Source organism: Oncorhynchus keta, chromosome 18 (assembly GCF_023373465.1).
Source record: "Oncorhynchus keta strain PuntledgeMale-10-30-2019 chromosome 18, Oket_V2, whole genome shotgun sequence".
Taxonomy (NCBI): Eukaryota; Metazoa; Chordata; class Actinopteri; order Salmoniformes; family Salmonidae; genus Oncorhynchus; species Oncorhynchus keta.
The window spans coordinates 8,578,125-8,593,338 of NC_068438.1; the positions used below are offsets into that span (position 1 = coordinate 8,578,125).

Consider the following 15,214-nt stretch of genomic DNA (forward strand, 5'->3'; position numbering starts at 1 on the left):
TTAGGACCTGCGCTGCTTCCTGTGTGAGGCAGGGTCGTACTCTGCGGATGTTGTAGAGCATGAACCTACAGGAACGGACCACCGCCTTGATGTTAGTTGAGAACGACAGGGTGTTGTCCAGGATCACGCCAAGGTTCTTAGCGCTCTGGGAGGAGGACACAATGGAGTTGTCAACCGTGATGGCGAGATCATGGAACGGGCAGTCCTTCCCCGGGAGGAAGAGCAGCTCCGTCTTGCCGAGGTTCAGCTTGAGGTGGTGATCCGTCATCCACACTGATATGTCTGCCAGACATGCAGAGATGCGATTCACCACCTGGTCATCAGAAGGGGAAAGGAGAAGATTAATTGTGTGTCATCTGCATAGCAATGATAGGAGAGACCATGTGAGGTTATGACAGAGCCAAGTGACTTGGTGTATAGCGAGAATAGGAGAGGGCCTAGAACAGAGCCCTGGGGACACCAGTGGTGAGAGCGCGTGGTGAGGAGACAGATTCTCGCCACGCCACCTGGTAGGAGCGACCTGTCAGGTAGGACGCAATCCAAGCGTGGGCCGCGCCGGAGATGCCCAACTCGGAGAGGGTGGAGAGGAGGATCTGATGGTTCACAGTATCGAAGGCAGCCGATAGGTCTAGAAGGATGAGAGCAGAGGAGAGAGAGTTAGCTTTAGCGGTGCGGAGCGCCTCCGTGATACAGAGAAGAGCAGTCTCAGTTGAATGACTAGTCTTGAAACCTGACTGATTTGGATCAAGAAGGTCATTCTGAGAGAGATAGCGGGAGAGCTGGCCAAGGACGGCACGTTCAAGAGTTTTGGAGAGAAAAGAAAGAAGGGATACTGGTCTGTAGTTGTTGACATCGGAGGGATCGAGTGTAGGTTTTTTCAGAAGGGGTGCAACTCTCGCTCTCTTGAAGACGGAAGGGACGTAGCCAGCGGTCAGGGATGAGTAAATGTGCAATGAAGGCAAATTGAAAGTGCAAGGAGGTATGCAACTGAAATACAGGGATAGCAGCAATGAAGTTACAGAGGTAGACATCTACGTGTACAACTGAATAATGTCTAATCAGACATAATCAAAATAATGCAGTGAGTGAGTAATGCAACAAGAAGTCATTAGCCTTGGGGTTCACATACTTTTTCCAACCTACACTATGAATGTTTAAAGTATGTATTCAATATAAACAAGAAAAATACAATAATCTGTGTGTTATTAGATTAAGCACACTGTGTCTATTGTAGTGATTTAGAGGAAGATCAGACCACATTGTTTGACTAATTTATGCAGAAATCCAGATAATTCCAAAGGGTTCACATACTTTTTCTTGCAACTGTGTGTGTTTAGTTTTACTATTGTCTACATTGTATAATAATAGTGAAGACATCAAAACTATGAAATAACACATATGGAATCATGTAGTAACCAAAAAAGTGTTCAATCAAAATATATTTCATATTTGAGATTCTTCAAATAGCCAACCTTTGCCTTGATGACAGCTTTGCACACTCTTGGCATTCTCTCAATCAGCTTCACCTGGAATATTTTTCCAACAGTCTTGAAGGAGTTCCCACATATGCTGAGCACTTGTTGGCTGCTTTTCCTTCACTCTGCGGTCCGACTCATCCTAAACCATCTGAATTTGGTTGAGGTCGGGGGATTGTGGAGGCCAGGTGATCTGATCACTCTCCTTCTTGGTAAAATAGCCCTTACACAGCCTGGAGGTGTGTTGGGTCATTGTCTTGTCCCACTAAGCCCAAAATAGATGGAATGGTGCATCGCTGCAGATTGTTGTGGTGGCCATGCTGGTTAAGTGTGCCTTGAATTCTAAATTAATCACAGACAGTGTAACCAGCAAAGCACCCCGACTCCTTAACACTTCCTCCTCCATTCTTTACGGTGGGAAATACACATGCAGAGATCATCAGTTGACCCACAACACGTCTCACAAAAACATGGCGGTTGGAACAAAACATCTCTAATTAGGACTCCAGAACAAAGGATAAATTCAAATCAAATCAAAGTTTATTTTTCACGTGCGCCGAATAGAACAGGACCTTACAGCGAAATGCTTTATTACAGGCTCTAACCAATTGTGGAAAAAAGGAATTAGGTGAACAATAGGTAAGTAAAGAAATAAAAACAACAGTAAAATACAGTGAAAAATACCAGTAGCGAGGCTATAAGTAGTGAGGCTATAAGTAGTGAGGCTACATACAGACACCAGTTAATTGAGGTAGTATGTACATGAATGTATAGTTAAAGTGACTATGCATATGTGATAAACAGAGAGTAGCAGCAGTGTAAAAGAGGGGTTGGGGGGCACACAATGCAAATAGTTCAGGTAGCCATTTGATTACCTGTTCAGGAGTCTTATAGCTTGGGGGTAAAAACTGTTGAGAAGCCTTTTTGTCCTAGTCTTGGCACTCCGGTACCGCTTGCCATGCAGTAGGGGCCGTACGCACTACCCTCTGTTGTGCCTTGCGGTCGGAGGCCAACAATTGCCGTACCAGGCTGTGATTACAACAAGTCAGGATGCTCTCGATGTTGCAGCTGTAGAACCTTTTGAGGATCTCAGGACCCATGCCAAATCTTTTTAGTTTCCTGAGAGGGATAGGCTTTGTCGTGCTTTCTTCACAGCCGTCTTTGTGTGTTTGGACCATTCTAGTTTGTTGTTGATGTGGACACCAAGGAACTTGAAGCTCTCAACCTGCTCCACTACAGCTCCGTCGATGAGAATGGGGGCGTACTCGGTCCTCCTTTTCCCGTAGTCCACAATCATCTCCTTAGTCTTGGTCACGTTGAGGGATAGGTTGTTATTCTGGCACCAGCCATGACAGGTCTCTGACCTCCTCCCTATAGGCTGTCTCGTCGTTGTCGGTGATCAGGCCTACCACTGTTGTGTCACCTGCAAACTTAATGATGGTGTTGGAGTCGTGCCTGGCCATGCAGTCTTGGGTAAACAGGGAGTACAGGAGGGGACTGAGCACGCACCCCTGGGGGACTCCAGTGTTGAGGATCAGCGTGGCAGATGTGTTGCTACCTACCCTCACCACCTGGGTGCGGCCCATCAAGAAGTCCAGGATCCAGTTGCAGAGGGAAGTGTTTAGTCTCAGGATCCTTAGTTCAGTGATGAGCTTTGAGGGTACTATGGTGTTGAACGCTGAGCTGTAGTCAATGAATAGCATGCTCACATAAGTGGTCCTTTTGTCCAGGCGGGAAAGGGCAGTGTGGAGTGCAATAGAGATTGCATCATCTGTGGATCTGTTTGGGCGGTATGCAAATTGGAGTGGGTCTAGGGTTTTTGGGATAATGGTGTTGATGTGAGCCAAGACCAGCCTGTCAAAGCACTTCATGGCTACAGACGTGAGTGCTATGGGTCGGTAGTCATTTAGGCAGGTTGCCTTTGTGTTCTTGGGCACAGGGACTATGGTGGTCTGCTTGAAACATTTTGGTATTACAAACTCAATCAGGGACATGTTGAAAATGTCAGTGAAGACACCTGCCAGTTGGTCAGCACATGCCCAGAGCACACGTCCTGGTAATCCGTCTGGCCCAGCAGCCTTGTGTATGTTGACCTGTTTAAAGGTCTTACTCACGTCGGCTACGGAGAGTCGTCCGGAACAGCTGATGCTCTCATGCATGCCTCAGTGTTGCTTGCCTCGAAGCGAGCATAGAAGTGATTTAGCTCGTCTGGTAGGCTCGTGTCACTGGGCAGCTTTCGGCTGTGATTCCCTTTGTAGTCTGTAATAGTTAGCGAAGCCCTGATTTAATCTTAGCCCTGTGTTGACGCTTTACCTGTTTGATGGTTCGTCGTTGGGCATAGCAGGATTTCTTGTAAGCTTCCGGGTTAAAGTCCCGCACCTTGAAAGTGGCAGGTCAGTGGGAGTGTTGCCGGTAATCCATGGCTTCTGGTTGGGGTATGTACGTACAGTCACTGTGGGGACGATGTCCTCGATGCACTTATTGATAAAGCCAGTGACTGATGTGGTGTACTCCTCAATGCCATCGGAAGAATCCCGGAACATGTTCCAGTCTGTGATAGCAAAACAGTCCTGTAGTTTAGCATCTGCTTCATCTGACCACTTTTTTATAGACCGAGTAACTGATGCTTCCTGCTTAATTTTTTCCTTGTAAGCAGGAGTCAGGAGGATAGAGTTATGGTCAGATTTACCAAATGGGAAAGCTTTGTACGCGTCTCTGTGTGTGGAGTAGCGGTGATCTAGAATTTTTTTCTCCCTCTGGTTGCACATTTAACATGTTGATAGAAATTTGGTAGAACTGATTTAATTTCCCTGCATTAAAGTCTCCGGCTACTAGTAGCGCTCCCTCTGGGTGAGTGGTTTCCTGTTTGCTTATTTCCTTATACAGCTGACTGAGTGCGGTCTTATACAGCTGAAAACTCTCTAGGCAAGTAGTGTGGCCTGTAATTTATCACAATATACTCTACTTCAGGTGAGCAAAATCTAGAGATTTCCTTAGATTTCGTGCACCAGCTGCTGTTTACAAATATGCACAGACCCCCCCATGTCCATGTCGTCATTCAGCCACGATTCTGTGAGACATAGGATATTACAGTTTTTGATGTCCCATTGGTAGGATATTCGTGATCGTCTAATGTATTGTCCAATGATTGCACGTTGGCGAGTAATATTGATGGTAACAGCAGCTTTCCCATTCGCCTTCTGCAGGTCCTCTCGAGGCATCCCGCTCTGTGTCCTCTATACCCGCGTCTCCTCCTCTTGCAAATAACGGGGATGTTGGCCCTTTCGGGTGTTTGGAAAATGTCCTGTGCTTCTTGCTTGTTGAAGAAAAACACTTTGTCTAATCCGAGGTGAGTGATCGCTGTCCTGATATCCCGAAGCTCTTTTTGCCGTAAGATACGGTTGTAGAAACAATGTACAAAATAAATGACAACCCCCACATAACAATTGGTTGGGCGCCCGTAAAACTGCTGCCATTTCTTAAGGCGGCATTTTAAGGTGTAGACCTTACAGTGAAATGTTTACTTACAGGCCCTAGCCAACAGTGCACATTTTAAGTAAAATATAGGTATTAGGTGAACAATAGATAAGTAAAGAAAAAAAAATGTAAAAAGACAGTGAAAGTAACAGTAGCGAGGCTATATACAGTAGCGAGGCTATAACAGTAGTGAGTCAGGCTAATTGAGGCAATATGTACATGTTGGTATAGTGACTTTGCATATATGATAAACAGAGAGGAGCAGCAGCATAAAAGAGGGGTTGGCGGGTGGGGGGTGGCGGGACACAATGCAGATAGTCCAGGTAGCCAATTTGCAGGGGCACCAGTTAGTCAGGATAATTGAGGTAATATGTACATTAATGTATAGTTAAGGTGACTACGCAAATATAATAAACAGAGAGTAGCAGCAGCGTAAAAGAGGGGTTGGCCAGTCTGAGATATGGCTTTTTCTTCGCATCTCTCCCTAGAAGGCTAGCGTCCAGTGGTCACCTCTTCACTGTTGAAGTTGAGACTGGAGTTTTGCCGGTACTATTTAATGAAATGCCAGTTGAGGACTTCTGAGTCTTCTGTTTCTCAAACTATATATTGTAATGTACTTGTCCTCTTGCTCAGTTGTGCACCGGGGCCTCCCACTCCTCTTTCTATTCGGGTTAGAGCCAGTTTGCTCTGTTTTCTGAAGGGAGTAGTACACAGCATTGTGCGAGATCTTCAGTTTCTTGGCAATGTCTCGCATGGAATAGCCTTCATTTCTCAGAACTAGAATAGTCTGACGATTTTCAGAAGAAAGTTCTTTGTTTCTGGCCATTTTGAGCTTGTAATCAAACCCACAATGCTGATGCTCCAGATACTCAACTAGTCTAAAGAAGGTCAGTTCTTTTGCTCCTTTAATCACACAACAGTTGTCAGCTGTGCTAACATAATTGCAAAAGGGTTTTCTAATGATCAATTAGCCTTTTAAAATTATCGACTTGGATTAGCTAAGACAACGTGCCATTGGAACACAGGAGTGATGGTTGCTGATAAAGGGCCTCTGTACGCCTATGTAGATATTCCATAAAACGTCTGCTGTTTCCAGCTACAATAGTCATTACAGCATAAAAAAGGTCTACACTGTATTTCTGATCAATGTGATGTTATTGTAATGGACAAAAAGTATATTTTCTTTCAAAAACAAGGACATTTCTAAGTGACCCCAAATTCTTGAACGGTAGTGTGTGTATATATATATATACAGGTTTTCATCAAGGATCTCTCTGTACTTTGCTCTGGTCATCTTTCCCTCGATCCTGATTAGTCTCCCAGTCCCTGCTTCTGAAAAGCATCCCCACATCATGATGCTGCCACCACCATGCTTCACCATAGTGATGGTGCCAGATTTCCTCCAACGTGACGCTTGGCTTTCAGGCCAAAGAGTTCAATCTTGGTTTCATGAGACCAGATAATCTTGTTTCTCATGGTCTGAGAGTCCTTTAGGTGCCTTTTGACAAACTCCAAGCAGGCTGTCATGTGCCTTTTACTGAGGAGTGGCTTCTGTCTGGCCACTCTGCCATAAAGGCCTGTTTAGTGAAGTGCTGCAGAGATGGTTGTCCTTCTGGAAGGTTCTCCCATCTCCACAGAAAAACTCTGGCGCTCTGTCAGCGTCACCATCGGGTTCTTGGTCACCTCCCTGACCAAAGTCCTTCTCCCCTGATTGCTCAGTTTGCAGCTCTGGAAAGAGTCTTGGTGGTTCCAAACTCCTTTCATTTAAGTTTTATGGAGGCCACTGTGTTCTTAGGGACCTTCAATGCTGCATCATTTTTTGGGTACCCTTCCACAGATCTGTGCCTCGACATATTCCTTTCTCGGAGCTCTACAGACAAAGCAATGTACTTTTTGTCCTGAATACAAAAGCATTATGTTTGGGCCAAATCAATACAACATATTATTGAGTACCACTCTCCATATTTTCAATCGTAGTGGTCGCTGCATCATGTTATGGGTGTGCTTGTAATCGTTAAGGACTGGGGAGTTTTTCAGGAAAGGCACAGGTACAGGCAAAATCCAATAGGAAAACCTGGTTCTGTTTGTTTGGACAGTAACCTAAAACGCAAGACCAAATCTAGACTGGAGTTGCTTACCAAGTAGACAGTGATTGTTCCTGGGTGGCAAACTTACAGTTTTGACTTAAATCTGCTTGAAAATATGGCAAGACCTGAAAATCGTTGTCTAGCAATTATCAACAACCAATTTAACAGAGCTTGAATAATTTTTATACAAATAAGGGGAAAATATTTTTTATCAAATACGGGGAAAATGTTGCACCATCTAGGTGTGGAAAGCTCTTAGAGACTTACCCAGAAAGACTCACAGCTGTAATCGCTGCCAATAAATTCACTAATATTTCTGAAAGCATGTTTTCACTTTGTCATTATGAGGTATGTGCATGTAGATGGATGAGGAAATCAATCTACGGAATGATTTTTGAATTATCTGAAGGCAGCAGTCTCTAAGGTGCAGGGTAGAAGAAACGGGTGATAGCCAGCTAATAGGTCCTTGATGATCTTCTTGGCCTTCCTGTGACACCGGGTGCTGTAGATGTCCTGGAGGGCAGATAGAACTACAGCCCAATGTATGTTATGTGATAACCTGTGAGTCCAATCTAAGGTTGATAACTTATAAACACATCTTGGATCACCCCGTAGTTCACCCCGTAGTTCACCCCGTAGTAATTCAACATAAACTTGCTATACTTCTTTCTATGGAAACTGTGGTATTTTGTAAGTGTTTTGTGTAGTGTAAGTGTTTTGTACTGAGTGTACAAAACATTAAAACCAGCTGCTCTTTCCATGACATAGACCAGGTGAATGCTATGATCCATTTTTGATGTCACTTGTTAAATCCATTTCAATCGGTGTAGATTGAAGGGGAGGAGACGGTTTAAAGAAGGATTGTTAAGCCTTGAGATAGTTGGGACATGGATTGTGTGTGTGCCATTGAGGGTGAATGGGCAAGACAAAAATATTTAAGTGCCTTTGAACGGGATATGGTAGTAGATGCCAGGCGACAGGTTTGTGTCAAGAACTGCAACACTGCTGGGTTTTTCACGCTCAACAGTTTCCTGTGTGTATCAAGAATGGTCCACCAACCAAAGGACATCCAGACAACTTGACACAACTGTGGGAACCATTGGAGGCAACATGAGCCAGCATCCCTGTGGAATGCTTTTGACACCTTGTAGAGTCCATGCCCTGACGAACTGAGGCTGTTCTGTGTGCAAAAGGCGGTACAACTCAATATTAGGAAGGTGCTCCTAATGTTTTGTACACTCAGTGTATATCTTGCTAACGCCAGTTCCCACTCGCCCTCTTTCTCTCCTTGCCTGCCTGCCTCAGATTACCATCTCAGGGTTGAGTATCCATTAACTCCGGAGACAACGCTGGAGCAGTGCATTTCATGCTCTGACGCTTCCCTCTATTTCCAACCTAAGAGCCAGACAGGGTGAGTCAAGGAGTGGGAGAGGGTGCATTCGGATCGCCCAGGAAAGTGATGAGCGTCTGGGGTCGTTCAGGGGTAACCAGTATACCATGCTGCACTTTCAGAATGATACACAGCCAAATCCACCCTCTAGTTTAGCATCACTAAGCATAATTTCTTATGTGATATGTTGGTTTTATAAACAGTGACTGCTTGATTGTTATGCAATTCCATCATTTGAACAAAAGTGGTGAAAAAGGGTATGAGATGACTGTATTATGCTTTAGAGTCCCCACACTTCTCTATACCAAGTCCCTCTCGTGAACACGCCTCTCCGATGGCCTCCCAGGCACCATCCCACTTCTGACATCAGTGTAGCGAATTCAGCGGTACCTCCGACAGGGGTTCAAACCTGGCTCTAGCGATTGTACACTTTAGCCACATGTGGTTTTACTGTGTTTGTGTAGCATTACAGATAATCTGACCTGAAAATCAAGGCATCTTTCAGTGTTAAAATCAATAAAGGATTGATATTTCATTGTGGACCAGTGGAGACTGTATTGAGGAAGTGGAGGATAGCACCCTACTCTCAGTAAATTGCTGTGACATCATTGGGAAGGCAGCAAATTAACATGTTTTGTTAAGCTTTAGAATGCCCAGTGGGCTAACAGAGAGGGGTACTCCCAATGTGTGTGTATTCTCTCCCCAAAGACACATATGTGGCATGGCTACAGATGGCTTATCATGGATTGCCTGGAGCCCAAACATCCTGAACTGTACAAAACACACCCAGTGTGTCTTACGTATACACATCAACTGCTTACCGTACTATAAAACGATCCAAGCATGCATTTAAAATGTAATATACACTCTGTACTTTCTTACTACCTAAAAACTTTAACAAATAATTGCAGCCTTTATCCTAAAGATTTGACTGGTTTTCCACAGCGGACTGACAGTCAGGCTGACACCAATACGTTTGGTATTAATATTCCTAATTCCTATGTAAGCCAATTTCCTGACATATTATGTAACACATCAGCCAAGTAAAGTTAGTTCCCACAATCCAAGGTTGTTCCAGCTCTAAAACGTCAGGTGGATTAGTGCTTTTACTTCGTGGTTCACCCCAGTTGCTCTCAGATAAAAAAAATAAAATAAAAAAAAAATAAATGCTTAAATGTCCCTCAAAAAGCCCAGGATATAAGCTTCAGTCAAATTGCTACTGACTCTAATTGATTCTCATTTTAATTGTAAATATGAGAGATAGAAGAGCCACATACAGCTGAAGTCAGAAGTTTACATACACGTAGGTTGGAGTCATTAAAACTAGTTTTTCAACCACTCCACAAATTTCTTGTTAATAAACTACAGTTTTGGCAAGTTGGTTAGAACATCTTCTTTGGGCATGACACAAGTAATTTTTCCAACAATTGTTTACAGACAAGATTATTTCACTTATAATTCACTGTATCACAATTCCAATGGGTCAGAAGTTTACATACACTAAGTTGACTGTGCCTTCAAACAGCTTGGAAAATTATGAAATTCCAGAAAATTATGGCATGGCTTTAGAAGCTTCTGATAGGTTAATTGAAATCATTTGAGTCAATTGGAGGTATACCTGTGGATTTATTTCAAGGCCTACCTTCAAACTCAAGTGCCTCTTTGCTTGACATCATGGGAAAAGCAAAAGATATCAGCCAAGACCTCAGAAAGAAAATGGTAGAACTCCACCAGTCTGGTTCATCCTTGGGAGCAATTTCCAAACGCCTAAAGGTACCACGTTCATCTGTACAAGCAATAGTACCCAAGTATAAACACCACGGGACCACGCAGCTGTCATACTGCTCAGGAAGGAGACGCCTTTTGTCTCCTAGAGATGAACGTACTTTGTTGCAAAAAGTGCAAATCCATCCCAGAACAACAGCAAAGGACCATGTGACGATGCTGGAGGAAACAGGTACAAAAGTATCTATATCCACAGTAAAACAAGTCCTATATCGACATAACCTGAAAGGCCGCTCAGCAAGAAGCCACTGCTCCAGAACTGTCATAAAAAAAGGCCAGACTACGGTTTGCAAATGCACACGACAAAGACTTTTTGGACAAATGTCCTCTGGTCTGATGAAACAAAAAGATAACTGTTTGGCCATAATGACCATCGTTATGTTTGGAGGAAAAAGGGGGATGCTTGCAAGCTGAGCACCATCCCAACCGTGAAGCACAGGGGTGGCAGCATCATGTTATAGCATCACGAGGTAGGAACATTTTGTGGATATATTGAAGCAACATCTCAAGACATCAGTCAGGAAGTTAAAGCTTGGTCGCAAATGGGTCTTCCAAATGGACAATGGCCCCAAGCATACTTCCAAAGTTGTGGCAAAATGGCTTAAGGACAACAAAGTCAAGGTATTGGAGTAGCCATCAAAAAGCCCTGACCTCAATCCCATAGAAACTTTGTAGGCAGAACTGAAAAAGCGTGTTTGAGCAAGGAGGCCTACAAACCTGACTCAGTTACACCAGCTCTGTCAGGAGGAATGGGCCAAAATTCACCCAATTTATTGTGGGAAGCTTGTGGAAGGCTACCGAAACATTTGACCCAAGTTAAACAATTTAAAGGCAATGCTACCAAATACTAATTGAGTGTATGTAAACTTCTGACCCACTGGGAATGTGATGAAACAAATAAAAGCTGAAATAAATCTCTACTCTCTACTATTATTCTGACGTTTCACATTATTAAAATAAAGTGGTGATCTTAACTGACCTAAGTCAAGGAATTTTTACTGGGATTAAATGTCAGGAATTGTGAAAAACGGAGTTTAAATATATTTGGCGAAGGTGTATGTAAACTTCCTACTTCAACTGTAAATGTTGTACTACAGTATAATAGTCCAATTTGAGTCTATCTCCTTGCAAGGGGCATTATCTCTAGAAGGCCACATGAGTGTGGCTGTGCCAGAACGAATAAACTGATTTCAGCTTTGAACTGGAGTTGCCATTTCAGAGCCAAATGCTAATTCTGAAAGAACGAGCGAAAGTTCTCTTTAAATTCTGATGTGACCCATCACTTTGAATTGGGGGGGGGGGGATTGTTCAAAGGATGAAATGAGTCCACTGCGGATTCAACCCCATATGAGCAGGACACTGACAGATTTGTGATAGCACAATTTTATTCATTCACATGCAAATGAAGAATAACCTGACAGGACGACCCATCATTTTCACATTCTTATCACTTTAATTGAATTAAACAGGATGGTAAAAACATGAGGTTAACAGACGACATAGATTTTATTATGTAGGTAAAAACATGTTTACTTCTAAGCTTTTCTGTTCACTTGCAAGAGTTTGTAAAAAAAATACATCAAGACTTTGGCAGCGATGTTTCTGCACTGACAATTGCTAAAACATTGGAAATATGTACATGATCAATAAAAAGTTGACAAAAAAATATTCCACATTAGTTCTACATGTGCCAAGTAATGAATCCTCCAATCAATATTCCATAATGTCATGATTATTACATGATTTATTCCTTAGTGGAACGCAGCTTGCAGAGTTGAAGACTAACAATATGTCGGTACGGAAGTAAACCCAATACATGCAAGCAAGCTCAGTAAGCTCATACTAAATCAAAATATCACAATAGAAATTCGAAAAGACAAGAAAATTATCCTGGTTCGAACTGTCATGTGGTCTCGGCACCAGCTGCGTCTAAGTGTTTTCCATATTAAGACGTCTTTGCAATGAGCATGCACACGCGGCTTGGATGTTGGGACTACTGGTAGTGAGGAGCTAATGAACAACAGAGCTGGTCTAATTTACTGACGTGTACACACATCCATTATCCGTATACAGTACACGTATTGAATCCTGGCTCCTGTAATGCAAGCCACGTTTCACAATGCGTGTGTGCGCATGTTTTGGTTAATCTAGCATGGGAACAAAATAATAATGAGCCTCAAATATCATGTTAAAAATATAAATGGTGTCAATAACCCCCCTAGTGTTTATACTGTACACTGCAACCGTGCTTATACACATACTGAAATTAAAATAAACCCCTAAATGATAGATTTCCTGTTTTTTTTTAAGATATCTTTTCAAAGTTTGTCATACATTTATGGAAAGTCAAGACAGTAAGGGTTCCCCTCCCCCTCTAGAAATGTAATTTAAAACAATTGCAGTGACATGACTCTGTGCAGTATTTTGTATGAAGTAATTGTTATAGAAAGCTTTTGTGAATTAACATTGTGAATTAATTGAACTAATACAGCTCCTGTATTTAGCCAACAGCCTTTCTGTTAATCAGTATTTCATAGCAGTAACCCTGACACCTACAGGGAGGTATCAGAACGTACAACACTGCAACTGGATGCACAGAAATGTAGAATCCAAGTCTTCAGAGTCAAGGAAGTCGATAAATATCCATCCATTCATTGCACTGAGTATGTGAATCGCTGTCAGAAATCCATTTCAAAACAAAGACATACAGGGCTCCAGGAGGATGGACATAGTGTGGTTTCACTTTCTAGGTCCTTTGAGTGTCATGAGTCACAGCACATTCCAAATCAAGTTAACTACAAGTAACCTTGAATAAGATATGGTATCATTTGTTGAAGTCATAAATATGATGTCTGTTACTGTCACCTCTCAAGTCCCACCTATACACAATATTCCTCCCAGCCTCCTTGTAGTCTTTATGGGTTTCCTCTGGGGGCTTTTATAAAGTCACAGTCCCTAGTCAACCATACTGTCTCTGCTGTACTCAGGATATAGGAAGTCAGCTTTAATTAGCATATATATTCCTGGAGGCCGAGGAAGGATGGAAAATTCCTGGGAGTCTGCAGAGACAAACACAAACGAGCCATCGGGTTAGGGGAGCCGCTGTGAATCAGCAGGGAAGGCACATGATGTCCGGCAGCATTAAAGGCAAGAAGCGTTCTTATATCTCCGACTTAACAAACATGCAGCAAAGCCTCATTGGGTAATGCAACACTCTGCAGAGGAAGAGAGCCCGGATGCTTAGCGTCTGACGAGGACCCAGAGCCAGAGAACACCACAAAAAGTGAGGTGATCTATGGATGGGTGTTCCCATGGCAACAACATATAGAAACACCCACTGAAGTCTGACTGTATTTTCATTACCCCGCTAGGTCATTGGTCAATTTATACATGGGTATATCGTGATATGTGAAATGTTGGATTCAAAAGCGTTTAATATTTACAAATTGTTAGGATTCTTATGAATTATAGAGCTCCCAAGTTAGTTTGGGGGAGCATATTTACACAAAAGTCTAGGGCTATACCTCAGCATGTTTGAGTGTGAGTGAATAACTACAGTATGACATTCAGCAATACAGTGCTTATTAATTCAAGCTGAATTATAACTAGTATAATTGGATCTAATATTAGCCTCAGGGCTCTATTCAATCTTTATTGCAGAAGTGCAGAGTTACATCGGGATTGACATGTAAAGGCAATGTTCCCACATTAGTGGCGACTGCATTCTTGGTAAACTCTACATTATGTCAGCTCAATTATCCTTTACATTTCTATCACACAATCTGTAATGTTTCACCGATACAGACTGAATAGATGAAGCGATAGCCTGAAAATAATCCAAAATTGAAGCTTACCTAATCTAGCTCAACATTAAATGGCCCCTATAAATGTTATCATTTGCTAACTATAACTATGATGAGAAAATGGTGTAAAACATTTACAATGTATTGAAAGATAAGAACAAAATACAAACCCTGAGAGCACATAATGACATCATAGCATTGTCATCACAACCATGTTATAGAAAGGTACATTTACATTGTGTGTGTGTGTGTGTGTGTGTGTGTGTGTGTGTGTGTGTGTGTGTGTGTGTGTGTGTGTGTGTGTGTGTGTGTGTGTGTGTGTGTGTGTGTGTGTGTGTGTGTGTGTGTGTGTGTTCGCTTATATACCCAGCTGCTCCTTGCTCTTACAGTTCTCCTCTCGTAGGAGTGACTTGTCCATTTCACCCAGCAACGACCGGACTATTTCTTGTTGCCTGGGAAGGAAGAGGCATGTGGGCATGAGGTGCCCTGCCTCGGGTCAGAGGCCAGTGCCAATGCAGAAAGCACGGTCTGGTGCTCTGCATGGATGGAAGGAGAGAGAACATAGGGGAAAGGAGAAGGAGGATGGAATGCTCTATGGGGTGTGATTAAGCAGACTTCAGTCCCCTCTGGGCCTAGGGAGGGAGGAAGTCAAACGTGGTGAAATGCATCTGTTGGTGGAGGGAGCACTCCATGGCCACGTCTCCCCCATTAAACAGCTGTAACTGGCAGGGTCTCCATGAGTATTGCCATAGTAGTACTTCTATATAAATGCGACATTTATCATACCATACGGTAGTTAACACAGTGGAGAGACTCGTCCATTAGAACAAATAAGGAAATGACATGCTTAAATGGAATGTTTCAACTCAATATGTAGTGTAGACTTAGTAAGACTGAAGTAATGTTGACTTATAGAAATAAAGAAACACGGTACATCAAACAAATATGATTATGAATGAAGCATCACTCCAAGTTACCCAATACTAAAAAATAACTATTCCCTTTAACAGGCAGATGCATAATGTATAGCGCAACAATTCACTTTTTTACATGGGAGGCGGTAATTAAAAACAAATCTTAAACAGTAAGGGGCAATTTCTCGGACACAGATTAAGCCTAGTCCTGGAATAAAACAGTACGCTCAATAGAGAATCTCCATATAATTGATTTATTTTTGTCCAGGATTAGCCTTTATTA

General features: G+C 42.7%; 1 long non-coding RNA gene across 6 annotated transcripts in view; it reads right to left on the reverse strand.

Moving 5' to 3' along the window:
- Positions 1-11,644: 11,644 nt before the first annotated feature.
- LOC118397171 (uncharacterized) overlaps positions 11,645-15,214 on the reverse strand; it is a 33,057-nt gene continuing 29,487 nt past the window's right edge. For 5 of the 6 annotated variants that reach the window (XR_004828362.2, XR_004828363.2, XR_004828365.2 and 2 more), the window contains exons 3-4: positions 14,384-14,553; positions 11,645-13,273 (exon numbers count right to left, since the gene is read on the reverse strand). This is a non-coding gene — a long non-coding RNA (uncharacterized LOC118397171). Of the gene's footprint in view, positions 13,274-14,383; positions 14,650-15,214 lie in introns of all 6 variants that reach the window. The other variant, XR_004828366.2, reaches the window with a different exon arrangement.